The sequence below is a fragment of the Macrotis lagotis genome, chromosome 8 (genome assembly GCF_037893015.1).
Source record: "Macrotis lagotis isolate mMagLag1 chromosome 8, bilby.v1.9.chrom.fasta, whole genome shotgun sequence".
Lineage (NCBI taxonomy): Eukaryota > Metazoa > Chordata > Mammalia > Peramelemorphia > Peramelidae > Macrotis > Macrotis lagotis.
This window is the reverse complement of record NC_133665.1, coordinates 180,650,713-180,670,046: the sequence shown is the minus strand read 5'-3', so window position 1 is coordinate 180,670,046 and position 19,334 is coordinate 180,650,713. Positions and strand designations below refer to the sequence as shown.

Sequence of the window (19,334 nt, the reverse complement as noted above, 5' to 3'; positions counted from 1 at the left end):
GGCCGTCAGCACGCACGCGCGACGGAAGCACGCTCACGCAGCCGCACGCTCGGAGGCGCACAGTCACGTGGGCGCGCGCGCCCCCGCCCTCGCGCACGCGTACTGCAAACCTGTTGCGGCGCCGGCCGAGTGAGGCCGGAGCTGGTGCCGCGGGCCCCGCCCCGGCGGGCGGCCGCGCGGGCTGAACGGCGGCCTGCCGTGGCGCCGCGGCTCCTCTAGGGGGAGCCGGAAAGCTCCGCCGGGGCCTGGCGCAGGAGACTGCCGCAGTCCCCCTCCCAGCCGGCTCCGAAACTTCTGGAAAGCCGGAGGGAGGGGGCGTGGGGGCACTGCGGAGACGGATACAAAGAAACACAAAGCAGATACAAAATAACCCGCCGAGGCCGGCCGGGCTGCCGGGGGGCGGGGCGTCTGCCGGGCAAGCCGCGCACCCCGCCTCGTGGTGGGGATCCCCGAGATCGGCGGCTGCCCCCTTATCGGGCCACCCCGCCCCGCTGGGAAGCCCCCCAATTCCAGAGCCTCCCCTCCGGGCCGAGCTGACTTGGAGGGCCAGGTCTGGGCTCCCCTAGTGGACCCCGGGCCCGGCCCTCCCCTTTTGTGGTCCCCCCAGCGGCTGGACACAGCGGTTTGTTTGTGCCCTGACTATGGAGGACGGACACAGGCCCCCGACATGTGGGCTCGCGCCGGGGGGCGAGGCTGGCATCTGGTGAAATCGCGCCAGGACCTTCTCAGTGACTATCTCCATGAGCAAGAATGGAGGAGAACTTGGTTCAATTCTCCATCGAGAAAGTAAAGAAAAGCAGCCGCGCGCAGCTTTGAACAGAAAAGTCATTTTCGGTTGTTTTTCTTTCCTGTTTTCTCCCTTTGCCGTACATAGCTAGTCCCCGAAGTGCTGGGGGCAAAGGCTATCAATGTGATGGGCACTTTGGGCTCCCCAGCTCTCCCCGCCGCCAGCTCTCTGTGACCCCGCAACCCTTTCAGCAGTTAGCGTTTCTGAGGGGAGCGAGCTGCTGCCTCAGAGTCATCGAATTGGCCTTTCTCTCATCCAGAGCGAGTTTGAATAGCTATGATGTGACTACTGCTAGCTTTGATTTCTTCCGAAAACTGCCCATTTCTGTCTTTTAACCATGCTGCAGTGGGGGGAAATGGCTGGACTGATACTCCAGCATACTATGTGCTAGAATACTGGAAGAAAGGACAAGGGGGTGGTTTCCGAACAAAACAAAAACAAAACCAAAGCGAGACCTCCATAAAATGAGGCAGAGTGGAGTGAAAAGAGCATTGGGCGTAGTAACCAATATTGCAGGACTTTGGATTGGATATGACTTAGCCACCTGCATCAAGCCAAGGCTGGACGATCAAACTAATGAAGTCTGAGTGCACGTTGAAGTATACTTTGCCTTACTTTCTCTTTCTTTTTTTTAAATCTGGCTAATATGGAAATGTTTTGCATGATTTCCTTGGTATAATTCATATCATCTTGTTTGTGTTCTCTGAGAGGCCGTAGGAGAGAGGGAGGGACAGAATTTGAAACTCAAAATTTAAAGAGAAAAGAATTAAAAAATAAATCAATAAAAAGCTAAAAAAAATTTTTTTAAAAAAATGTATACATAGATTGGAGTTAGGTTGTGGAGGGATTTAAATGCCAGATCGAAGGATTTACATTTTCAGGTGGAAGCAATAAGCACCCCCCGGGGCTTCTCAAGGAGGAAGGGAACCCTCATGTAGGGGGGTTCGAGCACAATCTGGGGGATCTGACCGCTTCTCCTGATTCAGCCGTTCATCCCCGAAAAAATTCCAAAGGCAAAATATCTCTCCTTTCCCAATTCTTGGGGAGCTTCACCTTTGGTCCCTGAGACAGAGGAGAAAGGTGGGGGGGCGACCCCTGCAGATCTATTAGTACAGTGAGACTCAGTGGCTCTTATTAGTGGATTCTACTTAATTATGATTCTTTTATTAGGAAGAAGATTTGTGGGGGCAATGGGGTGCCCAGGTATCAATGACCCCCCCCTTCTAAAGAACATCCATCTTTGTCTTTGAATTCAAGCATCCGCTCAAAGCCAAGATGAGGGTAAGAGGTTTATTTTTACCATTAACCTGCAACTGCGTCTATTTGGACGTGGAAAAGAAGGGGGTCCTAGAGGGGGAACCGGGGTTCTGGGTGGGAAGAGATGAGGAGGGCGAGGAGCCCCACTTGGGATGGAGCTGCCAGGAGAAAAGCTAGAGGCTTCTATTACACCCCCCGGGGCCCCAACCTGGGTCAACCGAGCCTGGGTGCAGTTTCCCCCACTTTCGAATGGCCTCTGAGATCTGCATCACTTGTGACACTCCGGCAAGTCCCTTCCCTTTCCGTGCCTCGGTTTCCCTTTCAGTTACATGGCTCCGTGGCCTCTGTGGTCCTTCCCAGCTCCAGGGATATTGAGTGGACCCCCCGCAAGTGCCTTCACTTTCCTTGCCTCGGTTTCCCTTTCATTTCTGTATTGGCACAGCTTCAGCCCCTCTCCCCACACCGGACCCCGCTCAGTGTTCTGCACCATAAGAGTTTTAATAAACGTTTTAGTGATAGATTGTGAAGTCTGGGCTGGTTTAAAAAAAAAGATATCAATACAATTTTAATTTAAAAAAACATCTCTGGCACTGCTATCTAAACCCGCAAACATCGTCTGTGAAAAACCAATTGTCTTTAGTTAACAAGAAAATGGAATTGGCTAGGGAAATTAGTTTTTGTCAGTTCCCTGAGATTTCATTTATTTTGATATTTGGATGCATCAATGATCTCATCCCAGTGGGCGCTTTCTCCCTCTCCTTTTCTCCTTCCCCCTCTTCCCTCCCTCCCTCCTCCCTTATCTCAGCCTGTTTGTGCCCGTCCATAAATCCTGGTGGGGGTGGGGGGCGGGGGGGGGGGGCCCTAGCCAACAAGCTGGGGACTTGTTGATTCATTTATCCGGTGGGTTTTGTTTTCGGATTTGAGAGTTGAAGCTGGCCTTTTCTCTCTGGCCTCTAGGCGTCGCTGTTTACAGGGAGACGTGGCTGAGGCGCAATGTCCTATAGTAACCCTCATCCCTGCAATGCGGTACTTTCTAAGTTATAACAGAGAAAGAAAAAGAAAAAAAAAATCTCTTCCCAACTTTCTGACCATGGATGCCCAAGGTCTGTCTTTCCCAGTATTCACTGCGGCTTCCTGCCTGAGCCTTCTTCTGAGCTTCCCTCCTTTTGACACTGTATAGAAGGGGGATACATGGGGTTGTTTCCATTAAAACCCCAGCCCCTTGATGGACCCTGGGACCCAGGGCCCCTGGTCTGGCCTTTTCTTTGTCTCCCCCATCACTTAGCATAGTGTCAACCACCCAGTGAGAACCTAATAAGAGCCTGCTGAGTGGAATGAATGCCTCTCAGAGGCAGGGGGCAGACCCCACTTCTCCTTGCACCTCTGGAATCTCCCCATCCTCTTTTCTCAAATGGCTCTGCTGCTCCAGGTGAAAAAATCCCAGGGTTGGTTCTTAGAAACAGATCAGACTGATTGGGGACCAGCTGTGTGATTATAGTGACCAAGGGCAAAGACCTTTCAAATAGTTTTTTTTGTTTCATGAGTCCATTCATAGCCCCAAAGAATGGCCCAAAGGTAACTGACCACTGTGGGCAAGGATTAAGTCTTGGCCAGTCTGATCCAGAGACACAAACACTAGCTAATTTAAAGAGAATCATCACACTGATGCAGATAATAAGTGGGCTTTGCTTCAAAAACAATTTAAGATAGAAAAAGTCTGTGAAAAGCCAGTCCTGAACTTGCAAGGCTGAACAAGAAGGGACTATAGAACACTACATTCAACCCCCTTATTTTTTCAGTTGAGGACCCTTAGACCCTAAAAGGTCTCCCAAAGAATGTCAGAGACAATATTCCAACTGAGGACCATGCCTAGGCCAAGCTAGACACCCTGTCTCCTGGACCCCTTGGCTTCCTCTGGGTACCATGGGATCCCTTCAGCCTGTAACAGATGGATCTCCTGACCATCCAGACAAATGACAGATCATCCAGAGTGGGATAGTTAATATGGTAAGTGGCTTAAAAACCATCCTGTCACCAGTGGCACAGAATCACGCCATGACTTTCAGACATTTTAATTGGTTTTGCTTGACTGAGTTTACTTATTAAAAGGAAGGGATTCAACAGGAGGGAAGTAGAAAAATACAAACAAACAAAAAAGAAAATAGCATCAAGGAAATAAAAAAGAAACAGAGGGAAACACAAATAGGATTTAATCAATTTAATAAAAAAAATTTTTCATTGAATTAGATGAATGAGCACCTTCATAGTCAATGCACTCCCCATCCATGTCAGCCATATTGTTGCTGTCCCAGGTCAGGTCTTCCTCCCCTTTCATTGTGCTCTCTGAAATGCCTATCATAATCCTTTTCATCTCATAGCCCTTTCTCTTTTCATCTTCTGACCCTCAAGGAGACCTAACTCCCTCCAGAAAGGACCACTGACTTTACCTCCCTTTCCAGGACTGTCTCTCATACTTCCAAGCTAAGTAGAGAAAGAGATAGAGAGACACAGGGACAGTGATATAGTCAGAGACAGACATGGAAGACAAGTCAGAGTATCCTTTGCTTCCCTTTGTCCGCCCGGCTCTTACTCCACCACCATCACTCTGTTATCTCCCCCCCCCCCCCACACACACACACACAGATTAACATGATCCAAATGTATCACCCAAAGCAGATTGTTGTTTTGGTTTTTGTTGAGCTGATACCCATAGTTATTATCCATGGAACCCCCTCAGCCTGGGATATTCTCCTTCCTTTTCCCCTTAGTGAATCTAGTGCTTAGCTCACAGCCGTTTTGTCATGGCCATCTCTCCCTCTCACATAAATGATTTCTTTCTTTTTTTTGACTTTTATATTTTTTTTTCCAATTCCATGTAAAGAATAGTTTTCAATATTCATTTTTTTCCAAGATTTTGAGTTCCAAATTTTTCTGCCTCCCTCCCTAAGGATAGCAAGGAATATGATAGAAGGTCTGCCGCACATAAAGGACTTCAATAAACATATGGATGGTCCCTCAAAGAATGTCCTAAGTACCTCAGGCTGCCTAGTTCCCCAAACCTGGATTAATCATCTCTTCCCCCCCCCACCTTCACTCCTATTCATGTGTTGATGAATAGAAATGGAAGACATTATGAAATCCTGTTGATTGGGTCCACTGCAAAATTTCGTTATCTATTCTCACCTAAGCCCTTACTGCAGCTCGGAAAACATTCTATTTCTCCTTAATTGATTCACTCTCCCCTCTCAGAAGCTGTTCGGAACATTGCTGTCTCGTCTGAGGTTTCCATGGCAACCGTTCCCCTCAGTCTCCCAGCTGAGGCCCTCACCTCATATGACTCATCCCAGTTTAATGAAAACTCTGAGACCAAGTTTCAAGACCTCCCCTGTCTCCCCTTCTCCCCATCTTACATTATGTAGGCATCCCCCACTGCCCCCCTTCACCCAAGTCTCAGATGAGGAGGTGACCTTTCTCCTTGCCAAGGCTAAGCTCTCCACATGTATTCCCATCCCATCTCATCTTCTGCAGCAAATTGTCCCCCTCTTCTGTGTGTGTGTGTGTGTGTGTGTGTGTGTGTGTGCCTGTGCCTGTGCCTGAATCTTTCTCTTTGTCTCTCAGTTTCTGTCTTTTCTATCTCTATCTCTATCTCTGTTTCTTTCTCTCAATTTTTTTTCTCTCTCTGTCTCTCCTAAACACATACACACACACACACACACACACACACATGCATGCACACACACACGCGCGCGCACAAACACACACACACACACACACACACACAGATCTTTCCTATGGACTTTTTTTCTGCCACCTACAAACACCCCCATGTTACCCCATCCTTACTTGCTCCAACTATTTTGCCTTCTATTTCAATCAATCAATCAGCATTGATTTAAATACTTACTATGTGCCAGACACTGTGCTAAGAGTTGGGAATGCGAAAAAGAAGCAAGACCAAAAAAACCCCCCACCAATTTACAGTTTACTATCTAATGGGAGAGACAACATGCAAACAAATATATACAAAGCAAATTGTAGACAGGATAAATAGGAGATAATGAACAGAGGGAAGACCCTAGAATTAAGAGGGGTTGGGAAAGGCTTCCTCCAGAAGATGGGATTCTGGTGGGGACTTAAAGGAACCTTAGTCATTGCACATGCAACAGGGGTTTCGACTTTTTCTCCTGTCACTCTCTTCTTTTTTTTAAAAAATATTATTTTTCCCACAATTATATGTAAAAACAATTTACATTCTTTTTCAAAGTTTTGAGTTCCAAATTCTATCCCTCCTTCTCCTGCCCCATCTCTGCATGTTTTATTGCCCCCTTCATCTTCTCCAGCAAGTTGATCCTCCTCTCTCCCTCTCGTTGTCTCTCGGCTCTTATTTGATATCTCTCTCTGTCTCTCTTACTGTTTCTCTTTTCTCCTCTCTCTCTCTCTCTCTCTCTCTCTCTCTCTCTCTCTCTCTCTGTCTGTCTTAGTTTCTGTCTGTCTTTATTTCTGTTTCTGTCTGTCTTTATTTCTATGTGTGTCTGTCTCTGTCTCTTTGTCTGTCTCTATTTCTTTATCTCGCTGTGTTTTCTGTTTCTATTTCATTGACTGTCTCTCTCTGCTTGTGTCTGTTTCTGTTCCTGTCTCTCGGAATATCTTTCTATCTTTATCTCTCTTTGCGTCTCTGCTGTCTTTCATTCTATTTCACTCTCTCTTTGTCTCTTACTCTCTGTTCCTGTTTCTCTGTGCCTATTTCTTTCTGTGTCTGTCTGTCTCTGTCTCACTTTCTCCATCTGTCTCTTTCTCTCTCCATCTCCATCTCTCTGTTTGTCTCTCTTTTTTCAGTGTGTGTATCTGTATCTTTCTGTCTATTTCTGTCTCTGTTCATCTCTCTATCCCCCTTTTGTTTCTCCATCTCTTTAGCTTTCTGTCTTCCTGTCTGTCTCTATGGCTGACTGTCTATCTCTGTGTATTTTTCTGATTGTCTCTCTTTCTGACTCTGTCTCTGTCTCTCTGTGTCTTTGTCTTAGTCTCTCTCTGTTTTTCTCTCTCTCTCTTTCTCTCTCTATCTCTGTCTTTTCCTGTGTCTCTGTATCTTTCCATGTCTGTCTTACTGTCTTTGTGTCTCTGCCTGTCTCTCAGTTTCTGTTTCTCCCTGTGTCTCTCTCTGTCTGATTCTGTCTGTCTCTGTCTCTGTCTGTCTGTCTGTGTCTGCCTATCTCTCTGTCTCTCCCTTTCTGACTCTCTTTGTCTGTCTTTCGTTCTGTCTCTGTCTCTGTCTCTCTTTCTATCTCTCTGTTTCTGTTTCTCTGTGTCTCTTTCTATGCCTGTCTGTCTCTGTCTCATTCTCTCTGGCCCTCCATCTCTGTCTCGCTTTCTGTCTGTGTCTCTCCATCTCTGGCTTTTTCAGTGTCTATGTCTTGTCTCTCTCTATCTCTCTATGTCTCTCAGTCTCTCTCTCTCTCTCTGTTTCTCTGACTCTGTCCATCTCTGTCTCTTTTGTTTCTCTCTTTGTCTCTGTCTCTGTGTCTTTTTGTCTGACTCTGTTTCTATTTGTCTCTGTCTCCATTTTTCTGACTTTCTCTTTGTCTTCTGTCTTTGTTTCTGCCTTTGTTTCTGTTTCTATCTTTTTCTGTGTGTCTCTGTTTGTGTCTCTCTTTGTCTGTATTTTTCTGACTGTCTCTATTTCCACTAGTTTCTCTCTGTCTCTCTGGTTCTGTTTCTCCCTCTCTCTGCTTGTCTCTCTGTCTCTCTTTTTGTCTCTTTATATCTCTGTCTCTGTCTCTCCCTGTCTATCTCTTTGTATGTCTTTCTGACTGTTTTTGTCTTTTTTTCCCCCTCTTTCTGTCTGTCTCTGTCTCTCAGTCTGACTCTATGTCACTATTTTTCCCTTTGTCTCTGTCTCTCTCTGGCTGGCTGTCTCTATTTCTCTGTCTCTTTGTCTCTGTCTCTATTTTTTTCTTTTTCTCTATATCTCTTTCTATGTCTTTTTGTTTGTATCCATCTTTTTGTTTCTCTCTGTCTCTGTCTCTCTCTCTCTCTCTGTCTCTGTCTCTGTGTGTGTATCTCTGTCTGTCTTTCTCTGTCTCTGTCTTGCTTTGACTTAATATCTCTGTCTTTATCTCTCTGTTTCTGTCTCACTGTCTGTCTGTCTCTAATTGTTTCTCTCTGATTCTCTTTTTCTCCGTCTTTGTTTCTTTCTGTGTCTCTCTGTTTATGGTTGTCACTGTCTCATTCTGTCTCTCCATCTCTGTCTTTTTCTGTGTCTGTCTCTGTTGGTCTCTATTTCTTTTTTGTCTTTTTTGCCTTTTTGGTTTTTGTAAGGCAGTGGGTTATGTGACTTGCCCAGGGTCACACACTATTAAGTGTTTGATATGGGATTTGAACTCAGATCTTCCTTTATCTCAGACCATCTCTCTATCTCCCTTTGCTTCTCTGTCTCTTTCTGTTTATCTCCCTGTCTCTGTCTCTCTGTGTCTCTTTATTTTCTGTCTGTCTGTCTCTCTTATTTCTCTGTTTCTCTCAATGTCTGTTTCTGCCTATTTGGCTCTATCTCTCTCGTTCTTTTTCTTTCTGTCTCTCCATTTCTGTCTGTCTGTCTTTTCCTATGTCTATCTCTCTCTGTATGTCTCTCTGTTTCTGTTTCTCTGTATTTGTCCATCTCTCTTTGTCATTTTTTATTTGTCTGTCCCTCTCTGCCTTTCTCTCTTTCTGTCTCTTTTTCTGTCTCTGTCCATCTCTGTTCATTTTTTCTATCTTTCTCTTTCTGTTTGTCTTTCTGTCTCTATCTTTCTCTTTTCTCTGTCTCTCTGACTCATTCTGTCTCTGTCTGTCTCTCTGCATCTGTCTCTATCTCTGTCTCAGTGTCTATCTCTGTCTTTCTCTGTCCTTCTGTCACTCTCTGTCCTGTCTCTATTTCTATCTCCCTGTGTCTCTTTTTCTGCCTTTATGACTATCTCTGTCTCTCTGTCTCTGTGTCTCTGTCTCTTGTTTGTATCTGTCTTTTTGTTTCTCTCTCTCTCTCTCTCTCTCTCTCTCTCTCTCTCTCTCTCTCTTTCTCTCTGTCTCTGTCTGTAGAACAACAAACCATCAGGTATAGGTTATACATGCCATAACTCTCTACTAAACCTCTCTACAATCTGACTTCCAACTTCACTATACAGCTTAAAAGTGTTTTTCTGTTTCTCTTCATCTGTCTGATTCTGTCTGTCTTTCTGTCTCTTTTCTCTGTCTCTGTCCATTTCTCTGTTTTCTGTCTGTCTGTCTGTCTTTCTGTTACCAAAGACCACTTAACTGCCACACCTAATGATCCTGTCTTGGTCCTCCCCCATCTCCTCCCATGTGTTTCCTCTGGGTGACTCTTCATTCTGGTTCTGGCTCTCCAAGGGGTTGGTCTAGGTCTTGGACAAGGTAGCACAGGTGGGGGCTTAGAAGCCTTTGACTCAGGTCCTGTGATACTCTCCCCTCTCCCCCTCCAAGACCCCTTCTCTCATCTCTAAATCCATCTCACAATTAGCAGATGCTCACTTTTGCAGATAATTCTTTTGTCTCTATGTATAACCTCTGTCTGGTTCTGAATCACCAGCTGCCTTTTAGACACTTTGAACTTGGTGTCCTTCTACAGGCATCTCAAAGCCAACATGTCTCCAGAAGAAGGATTTTCTTTTCTCTCTAAACCTTCCCCTCTTCCAAACTCCCTGTGACTAGTAAGGAAACACTTCCAGGCAACCAGACTTGCAACAAATATGTTGGGTTCAGCTCCTCCCTCTTTCTCACTCCACATCTGGTTTTTTTTAACCTTCACATCTCTAAGATATATACTTCTCTTCTTTCCACCCATACACCTTCTGCCTCTCTAGCTCTGGACTTTATCATCTCTCACCTGGATTCTTGCCAGTTCCTTCTAATTGTTCTACCTGCCTCAAGTCTTTGACTTTTGCAATCTAGCCCCCTCTGTTGCTAAAATGGTTTTCTTTAACTGCACATCCAATCGTGTCAAGAATTCCCTATTCCCTAAATAAAATAGAAAACGCTTTGTTTGACATTTCAACGTCTTTATAACCTGGTCCCTTTCTACCTTTCCATTTTTCTTGCACTCCTCCCCTCTACCTTTCCACACTCTAAGATCCAGTCAAACTTTCCTCCCTTTCCTATGTTCTCTGTACACAATAGTCCAACTCTGTCCCAGTACCTTCCCATTCATTGTCCCCTATACCTGGAATGTTGTCTGCTCACTTTTACCTGGCTTTCTTCAAGACTCAACTTAATTTTACCTTCTACAGGAATGCTTTCTTTCTTCTATCCATGCTAAGCACACCTTCCCCTTTCCAAATCTGTTCTGGCTTCTCTATACATGTCTTGTGTGCTCTCTGTTTGTTGTCTTCCCCATCTCCTCCTTTAGACCATGAACTCCTTGAGGGTAAGGACTGGTTTTACCTTTTTTCCTATCCCTAGCTCATAATAGATTTTCTGGCAAGTAGTAAGGACTTATTAAAGGTTTGGTTGTTGATTGATTAACTGATTTACTGAGGAGAAAACTAAGGCTCAAAGAGATTAATTACTTTTTTAGGTCAACTAGGTAATAAATAGAAGGAGGAAGCTAAGCCCAGCCTTTTAACTATTTACAAAGCTCTTTTCATAAAATTCAGAAGGCATTTCTTCAGGAACAATATTACAGAAGCAGCATGTCCTAATAGACCAAGTGCTGGTCTTGAAGTAGGGAAGACCTGGTTCAAGTGCAGCCTAAGTTACTTCTTAACTGTGTGACCCTTCACCCTGTTAGCCTCGGTTTCCTCATCTGTAAAATGAGTTTTAGAAGAAAATGGCAAACCACTTCAGTATCTCTACTAAGAAAAACCAAAATAAAGAAACAAAGAGTTAAACACAGTTGAAAAGACTGAATAATAGCAAACCAGACCAAGTCACTGAAGCTTTTAGGCAATAGCTGCTGACCCTCACTGGTAGAAGGAAGGAATTTCCTCCTTTAGGTTTCACTTTATCTTAAAAAAAAAAAAAAACAAATCACCCTAAATCTCCCCTAGGAAGGAGATGTTCACTTACCCTGAGTTCTGTCAATATTTTCATGACTAGGTCAGTCCCTCAAAAACTCTATGATTCCCTCAAGCTAAGATCTCAGCTCTGGACAACATCCTCTCCAGGCCTCAGACACAGTTTTCATTAATCTCTATTGTCCAAACATCCATCAGGTCAAGTCACCCAGCATTCATTAGGCACTTACTATGGCCAGACATTGTGCTAAGATCTAAGGATACAAAGCAGGACCTCAAGGAACTTCAACTCTAATGGAAATGATACCATGCAAACAGCTTTGGACAGACAAGGTAAGTACAGGACTGTTACTATTGTTTGGCCATTGTTCTCCAAGAGGACCATGACATCAAGGAAGTTGTGCTATGGCATGCAAGGGGATCGTATTTAAGTGAGGGAGGGCTCTGCAAAGCTGCCAGGCTCACTTTCTCCTCCAGAGAACTTAAGAGGGAGAACCTAGGAAGGAAGACACTAAGATTCAAGAGATTGGAGAAAGGCTAGAATACTCATTCTGGAGAGCCTCAATAACGAGGAATAAGTCCTTTCAGATCCTTGGACTGTGCCTTGAGCTCCTGACCCCACCTGTTCCTAAATTCCTATGACCTCCAAGCCTTTCCAGTCTGAGAGGGGAGAATAGAGCAACTCGAGGACCAGGAAAAGGCTCCAACAGAGAGGATTATTTGAGCTGAATCTTGGAGGAAGACAGGAAAACAAACAGATGGGGGTAAGGAAAAAGGATGTTCCAAACTAGAGAGGGATGATGTTCATCCTTTATTTTTTTGAAGAGGATATTCAATGTCTTGATTTGTGTATGGACTGGATTTAAGTGAGGCCAAGTTGTCCACAGTCATGAACTCACTTTTTCTCCCAGATTCATGTCTTGGACAAGAGAAAAATAAAGATGATTGGCTAGGGTCCAGATCACAATGTAGAACCTTGGCATCTTTAATGTCTGGCCAAACTCTAAGGTCTCCAAAGCATCTGTTTGAGCTACCTTCATGGCACTTTCATGTTATAATAAATTGGTCTCATCTACTCATTCTACTGGGGAAGTCGTCACATGCATGAGTTAGATACCCTTCTAACTCACTGACAGATTTGAGTTTACTCTCAGCCCAATTTAAACCAAAACAGTTCTACCTGAAGGTGGCTCCTGCTCAAACTATAGTTTTTAGAGACATAGGGGAGATATGAGTGGCAGGTGGACACCAAAGGAAGAAGAAGACTCAACAAGTCCTCATACAAAGAAGTCCTGCTAGTTCTGTCTTCCCCTCCCCTCCCCTCCTCTCTCCTCCTCTTCTCTCCTCTCTTCTTCTGCTATTCCTCCCTGAATACCCCATATACCCCAGGAGAAGGGGACAGTGAAAAAGTCCAAGATGACACCCAGATTTATATCTAGGAACTCAGTGGCAGTAAGAATCGTGGCACACTCAAAAGAAACAGGGAAATTTAAAAGACAGGCTTATCTGCACTCAAAAAATGACATCAAGGTCTACATTAGACTACCCCTATATATTTTATATGTACTGAGTGTTCTACAAAGCTCCATAGTTATTTAAACTCTGCCCTTGCAAAAGTGTTAAACAGATACCAAGTTTGGTATTTTGATACTTTAGATCTAAAACTCAGAGAAAAATTAATTTCACTTCATTGAAGTTGAAAATAGGTTCTGGTAGAATAAACTTCTTCATGCCGCCTTAGCTAATCCTCGGCTGGCCATATCTACAAGACAGCAAAGGGGATTAAATTCTCTGCATTCAATCTTGAATGGTTTTCTTCCCCAAAGAACCAACTGTGGTATGTTTGTGACATGATTTCATTAAACTGGAAAATGAAAATCATTAGTGAAGGGTAGACAAGTGGGACCCAAGTTTACAAAATATTGAGAGCAACTTTTTTCATCAAGAAAACTTTTTCCAGGGCCCTGCCATCTTCCCAGGTACCCAGGATTATCCCTCTGGTGTCATGCCCCATTGTCATTAGCTTATCTGTCATAAGCATACCACATTTCATTCTTTGGGGAAGAAAATGATTCAACCACAACTCATTTGGTCAGTCCTCAAATAATCGGGAGAAAAGATAAAGAGTTCAGTTTTGAACAAGTTGAAGTCAGGATGTCTATGGGACATCCAGTTCCAGATATTCAGTAGACATTGAATTTAGAGATACAAGAAAGGAGAGCAGGAGAGAAGGCGGCACTGGACCAAAAGATCTGAACATCTGCTGTGTAGAGATGATCCTTGAACCCTTGGCAGAGAGGAGAGGAAGAGGGAGGAGAGAAGAGGGGAGGGGAGGGGAGGGGAAGGGAGGGGAGGAGAGGACAGGAGAGGACAGGAGGGAAGGGGAGAGGAGAAAGGAGGGGAAGAGAAGGAAGAAGAGAAGGGAAGGAAGAAAAGAATTTTGACCATTTCCCCCCAAGGATCAGTTAGAAAGTAATAATGGCTGTAAAACTGACTTTGGAAAAAGAGAGCAAGTTTTCTAGATCTGGATTCTAGCTCTACTTCTAACAGTACTGGCTCTGTCATTCTGGGCACTCAGTGCTCTAAGCAACTTATTATTAATTATTATTATCATTATTTTAAAATGCTGATCCATTGGTAGAAGGCATTTCTTTACCCAGGATTTCCCTGTGGCATTGAAATCACAGATCTAGATCCTATCCATTTTGATGGAAGTATGATACAGAAGACTTGGGTTCATATTCCAGCCTTGGACACTTAACTAGCTGTGTGACGTTGAGTAAGTCACTTAACCTTTATGGGTTTGACTTCTTCATCTCTAAAATGAAGGCATTGGCTTCAGTAGTCTCCCAGGTCCCATGCAAATCAGAATTTATAATCCTTTGACTCAAGTCAAATTCAAACCTTTATTTGAATTTGTTCTCACTGATTGTTTCCCATATCACAAGCCCTGTTCCTGTCTCTATTCCTACCCCTTCAATAATTGCAGAGATAACAACTGCAGCTCCAGAGGTGATGGTATATACTCCAAAATTTTAAGTTTCCCTTGCAGATCAGTGAAAGAATATTAATGAATAGGGTGACATTTTTATAGATCGATTCATTAATCTCTAGCACCATCTCTCAATTTCCCAGCGTTTTTAGTGGCTTTACAGTGGTGCTCTGTCTGGCACTTTAATTAGGAATCACATTTGTCTTATAATAAAAAGGAACAAAGAAATATTAATCAAAAGGATGTTCAACTTGGAAGGGAACTTGGAGGCCATGGATACCCATTTGGCCCAGAGGGATGTCCTCAACAAACAGACTCCACAGATGATCATTCAGTTTTAGCCCAAAGACACCCAGTGAAGAGGAACCCACCACTTTCAGGGACTGCCCCTTCTTTTTGGAGATCACTCCTAGGCTTAGCTGGCAAAGTGGTCCTGACCTCAAACCCTAGTCTGCCACTTCCATACTTTGCTCTGTTTCTAAGCCCTGGAAGCACACAAACTACCCCCCCTTCCCTAAGAGAGACCCTTAGAAGCATGAAGCCAATCCTCAAGTCCCACCAAACTTTCTCTTCTCTAAACATAGCTTGTACAATGCCTTCTACAGATTGTCCCATGATGAAAACACCAGGCACTTCACCAGCTTGAGCTTCCTTCTCTAGGAGTTCCTGAGCTCATCAATGTCTCCCCTAAATGAAGTACCCCCATAATCAACCAATTGTGGGCTCACTGGGCGAGTCCAGGACCATGTGCCTCTGCACTCTTCTCAATACAGCAAAACACTTAGCATTTGATTTCTCATCTGCCATATTTTTATTGCTAATCTTCTCTTGTCAACTGAACTTTTTTTTTGTTTGTTCTTTTTTCTATAATCCTTACAACTGCCCGAGCTTCCAAGTGACATTCCTCTTAGTCTGTAAGCAGGCAAATCTCTACCCTGTTTTAGATGATTGCTCTAAGGACACAAAGAAAGACCAAAACCATGTCTGCCCTCAAGAGGCTACCAGTCTAGTGGGAAGATTAACAAGATACACAGATGAAAGGTGATGTGAGTCAGGTAAGCACTAGAAATTTGGGACAAGAAAAAAAAGGCCTCCCTTAGGATGTTGCCCTTGAGTTGAGTCTTACCAGCAAAGCAGAGATGGAGGGGAGGAGAAAAGAATTACTCTGGCTCACCCAGCTTGGGCTTTCTTCTAGGAGTTTTGACACATTGAGAAAGACTGGCTCACTATCAGTCCTAAGCACACCTATATCCTTGGTCTGCCCCTCTGTGGATCTTCGGTCCTTGATTATTGTTAAGCAAATGGATTTCTTTCACTAAACCTGTGATTTCAACACTTTGATGATGAACACCCTGCCCTTCCCCTGAGGGCCTTTTGGAATTGCTTAGGCCACTGAGAAATAGAGTAACTTGCCCAGGATCATGTAACTGGCCTTTGTGGCTTCAAAACTGGCCATCTCTCCAATGGAAAAGTTTGCTCTCTTCTGCGCATGGGCAGTGTGCTTCATGACACTTGTGTCATTGAACTGACCATGAGTCTGAATCTCCAGCTCCTAATATGCCTAATATCAAATAAGGGATAAATATTTCACCAATTGACTCAGATTTGGAATACTTACTCTGTGATTTATTAAAATAATAATATCTTTTGATACATATGCTCTCAAACCTCGCCTTTCTTTGTATCTCGGTAGCACAACTCAGGATCTAGCATACGGGACATACTTAATAAGTAAACTTTTCCCTTTATACTCAGAGTGCCTACCACAGGGCCTCATTATTAGGCTTTTTTCCTTCATGTGTTTACTTTCCTAGTATGATTTAAAGAATGTAGATGCTTCTGTCCCTGATACAGATCTGCTGTGTTTCCATATTGCATAATTTTATTTCTTTTTAATTTTGGGGTTAAGTGACTTAACCAGGATCACCCAGATAATAAGTGTCAAGTGTCTGAGGGGAGATTTGAACTCAGGTACTCCTGACTCCAGGAGTAACTAACCATTGTGCCTAAATGCCTTCATATAATTCATCCTTTTAAAGAGCTGTTTGGGAATATAGAGGGATTGTTGCCAGAGATAATATGAAGAATCCCCGCCTTCCTGAATTGAAGTCTGGCCTTATAGCCATGATTCTGAACTCTGTCATCATCCAAATTCATTCCTCGCCCTCATTCCCTCCCACCCCAAAGTTTTAAGGAAACTCCACATAGGCAACAAACTTCCTTTCTTCCTTGATCCTTTCCCCTCCCACTTCTTCTAGATTTTAGATATCACAGAAACTTGGCTCCCTCCTAATGACCAGCCTCACTGACAACCCCTTCCAGTCCAGGCTGCTCATACACCTCTATGCATTGGTTGAGATGGGGAGCTGGGATACTCCTTGTTCCCCACTGCCACTTCAAGGTTCTCCCCATTATTTCTGTCAACCTCCCCTCCTTTGAACTTCATGTTATTCATCTCTATTATATAATCAATATTCTAGTAGCTGTTGTCTGCAGATTTAAAGATCTCTCCTCTTCCTTCCTCAGTGAGTTCCATACATGCTTACATTTTTTCTATAATCTAGCTTCTACCTTCAAAAAGAAGACTCTAACATACCCATAGACTCTCCCTCAAACCCCCTAAAGCACTTAGTTCTCAGCCTACTCATTTTCCATGACCCACTTCTCCATGCACTTTAGCCACTCACAATGATGTTCAACTTTTGGTTTTGCCATCACCCATAACTGTACCACCTTCATGTTCCATAATTCTAAAGTCCCCTTACTTGACCATAATCTATTAGCTTTTCACCTCTCCCTAAACCTTCCCTTATAAAACCCCTCTGAAGATTTGTGCAACTTTGCATGTAAATCTAATTCCCTCAAAAGTCAAGATATCACTGTCATGATGCCATTGGTCTCTTTGGGAATGAAGATTGAACAACAATATTCTCATAAAAATCTATTTACAAAAATCCTTCCCATGACATTTCTCTTGAATCAACCACTCTCTGCTCTTCTCGTCATCTTGTCCTCTTGATGAACTGATTCAGTTCCACACTTGAATCCTTAGTCCCCCTTATCATATCACCAACTATGCCCAACCAAGCCCCAGCTTTAGATCACTTTCAACCATTTACCATCTTAATGCTTACATAAATGTTGCTGAGTGAAGGTAGCAAAAATAACCATAAAGTGGTATTATTCCTTAGCAAGGTTAACTACTTATTCAAATGATCCTATTCCATCCTGTTTCCTCCAACACATTGTCCCTTCTGTTATCCTACATTCTCATCTATTCTCTCTCTCTCTCTCTCTCTCTCTCTCTCTCTCTCTCTCTCTCTCTGTGTGTGTGTGTGTGTGTGTGTGTGTGTGTGTACTGGATTATTCCCTACTGTCTTCATATATGTCCATATGTCCACCATCCTCAAAAAACTTTTACCTCAAAAAGGTCATCATATGCAATAGGTACCTCCACTTCTCTCCTTTCTCTGTCATTGACTCCTTACAATCCAGATTCTGACCTTATCATTCCACAGAAACTGCTCTTTTCAAAGTTACTAATGATCTCTTAGTTGCCAGATCCAATGACCTTTTCTATGTCTTATTCTCCTTGACCTCTTACAGACTTTGACCCTGCTGATCTGCTTTGCTACTCTCTTCTCTCTAGGTTTTTGGGATATCTCTCTGATCTCTCCTTCTCAGTTTCTTTTGCTGGATCCTCATCCAGATCATTCTTTCTGTCCTGGGTCCTCTTCTCTTTTTCCCTCTATATTAGTTCACTTGGTGATTTCTTCAGTTCCCATGGATTTAATTACTATCTCCATATGGATGATTTGCAAATCCCCCTATCCAATCTGATGTCCAAATCCAGCATCTCAAAACTGGATGTTCAGAAGATGTCTTAAACTCAATATGTCCAAAACTGAAATCATTATTTTTTTTCCTATGAACCCTTCCCTCTCTTTCTATCTTTCCCCATTACTGTTGAGAGTAACACCATTATCACAATCCCTCAAACTCCCAACCTAGGAGTTATCCTGCACTCCTCATTACCTCCCCACTCCCCATATATCCAAGCTTTTGCCAAGTCCTGACGATTTCACCTTTTCAACATCTCTCATATGCGTCCCCTCCCTGCCTCTGACACCTAATGCTTAGATTATTGCAATGACCCTCTCTAGGTCTCCATCCTCCATTCAGTCACTAAAGTGATTGTCCTTTTAAAAATTGTTTTTACATATAACTGAGCAAAAATAATACTAAATAAACTTGAAAAAAATTAAATGATTTTCCTAAAACAATGTCTGACCAAATCACCCCTCTATTCAGTAAACTCTCTGTGGCTCTTTATCATTTCCAGAAACAAATACCAAAAACTTGACTTGCCATTCAAAGCCTTTCCTAATCTAACTCCTTCTCCCTTGGCAGTCTTCTCACATCTTCCTCCCCAATACATACTTTCCAGGTCAGTGACACCAGCCTCCTGATCATTCCGTGAATAAGACACTGCAGAAGTTTTCTTGGGGTGTCCGCCCAACCTGGAATGTTCTCTCTTCTCATCTCCACCTTCTGGCCTCTCTGGCTTCTTGTAAGTCCTAACTAAAATCCCATCTTCTACAAGAAGTTTCCCCCAAAGCCTCTTTGTTTCAGTGCCTTCACTCTATCATTTATTCCTTACTGATCCTGTTTGGAGTTTTCTTGTTAATTCCACCACTAGCGGCAGGAACTGTCTTTTGCCCCTGTTTGTAATCCCCTGTACTAACTGTAATGTCTGGCCTATAGTTGGTGCTTGTTTTGTTGCTCAGACATGTGACTCAGTGGACCATACAGCCCAGGGAATTTCCTTGACAAAGATCCTGATTTGCCATTTCCTTCTTCATGAATTCAGGTGGACAGAGGTTAAGTGACTAGTCCAGGGTTATACAGTAAGTTTCAGAGACTGGATTTGAGCTCACATCCTCTGGGCTCCAGGCCTAGCACTGACCCACCAATTGTCTCCTAGTAGGTACCTCCTGAATATGTTTATGAAGTAAACTCAGTTTTTTCACGCAGGAGAGGTTCAATTAATTCTTGTTAAATTAAATTGATTTTTGGTCATTTTCATGTACTTCAATTCAATTCAACAATTAGTAAGCCCCTCTTATAGACATACACACATACACAGACTTAGAGAAAAACAAAGACAGAGAAACTGAGACAGAAAGACAGAGAAAGAGACAGACAGAAAGTCAGAGAAACAGAGAAAGAGAGATAAAGAGATAAGAGACAGAGAAAGACCAAAAAAGATAGAGATAGACAGAGTCAGATAGAATGAAAG

General features: G+C 43.5%; 1 long non-coding RNA gene across 1 annotated transcript; it reads left to right on the top strand.

Annotated features, from left to right (window-relative positions):
- Nucleotides 1-109: 109 nt before the first annotated feature.
- Nucleotides 110-2,857, top strand: LOC141495033 (uncharacterized). Its single transcript, XR_012470644.1, has 3 exons — nt 110-1,386; nt 1,958-2,068; nt 2,370-2,857. It is a non-coding gene; the product is annotated as an uncharacterized LOC141495033 (long non-coding RNA).
- The last annotated feature ends 16,477 nt before the right edge of the window (nt 2,858-19,334 follow it).